The sequence below is a fragment of the Abrus precatorius genome, unplaced genomic scaffold (genome assembly GCF_003935025.1).
Source record: "Abrus precatorius isolate BTA unplaced genomic scaffold, Abrus_2018 Scaffold3, whole genome shotgun sequence".
Lineage (NCBI taxonomy): Eukaryota > Viridiplantae > Streptophyta > Magnoliopsida > Fabales > Fabaceae > Abrus > Abrus precatorius.
In genome coordinates, this window is record NW_020874373.1 from 8,823,609 (window position 1) to 8,824,732 (window position 1,124).

At 37.3% G+C, this 1,124-nt stretch overlaps 1 non-coding gene across 1 annotated transcript; it reads left to right on the forward strand.

Moving 5' to 3' along the window:
• The first annotated feature begins 279 nt into the window (after positions 1-279).
• Positions 280-386, forward strand: LOC113864122. The gene has a single exon (XR_003504726.1). It is a non-coding gene; the product is annotated as a small nucleolar RNA R71 (small nucleolar RNA).
• Positions 387-1,124: the final 738 nt, after the last annotated feature.

Genomic DNA, 1,124 nt, shown 5'->3' on the forward strand with positions numbered 1-1,124 from the left:
GCCTTCATCAAAGATTTTAGTTGTTTTACAAGGGCTGCCATTTGGTTTATTAGTAGGCTGCTGCTCTCTGCTTGGTAGACCGGGGTGGTCTCTTTTCTCTTAATGTCGTAAGAGTCAGCGGTGTGTCACTAGAAGCTAGAAGATGTCATCTCATCTATTAGTTTGTATGCATCATTTGGATCTTTTCTTATGAGGGACCCTCCTGCTGCGGCATCAATTGTAGCACTGGTGGTGGTTGATAGGCCACTGTAAAAGATTTGCACTTATCTCCATGTCGAAAAATCATGATGAGGACATCTCCTCAAAAGCTCTCCAAACCGCTCTCATGCCTCAAACAAGGATTCTGCTTCATATTGTTAAAAGTAACATATCTCCGTCATGAGTTTTGAGGACCTTGATGGAGGAAAGTATTTTTCTAAGAATTGTTGAGTGAGGTCTTTCCAAGTTGTGATGGAGTTGGCTGGGAGTGAGGCAAACCAAGCATTCACCTTTTCAGATACCGAGAACGGGAAAAAACAGAGTCGAATAGCATCGTTGGAGACTCCATTGTATTTAATGGTATCTATCAGTCAGAGAAACTTTGTCAGATGGAGATTGGGGTCTTCATTAGGCATGCCTCCAAACTGTATAGAGTTCTGGACCATGGTTATGAGTGCTGATTTTAATTCAAAATTGTTTGCCTCCACATTACGGGCTGCGATCCTTCCAGGAGTGCCTCTAGCAGTGGGTGTCATGTAATCTTGAATTGATCTCCTTCCCTCTGTCATTCTTTGCTTTCTCACTTCTTCGTTTTTTTTTTCTATGAACTGTTCTTTCAATCTCCAGATCAAATAAACAAGTTGTAGAGCACTTAAAACGAGTGAGCATACATTAAAATAAATTGTAAAATAAAATAAAAACAAAAATTATAAAATTTGATTTAACTCTAAATTTGATTTCCTTGTGATTATCAATCATTCATACAAATACTATTAATACCTAATGGTCATGCAATATTAATATTCTTTTTTCTAAATTAATATCTCCAATGGTCATGCAAGACATCAATTTAAGAAAGCTTAAGGAACCTATGAATTTATTAATTTAATAACGATTAAAAGAGAAAGATTGGTTTGGTCCACCTA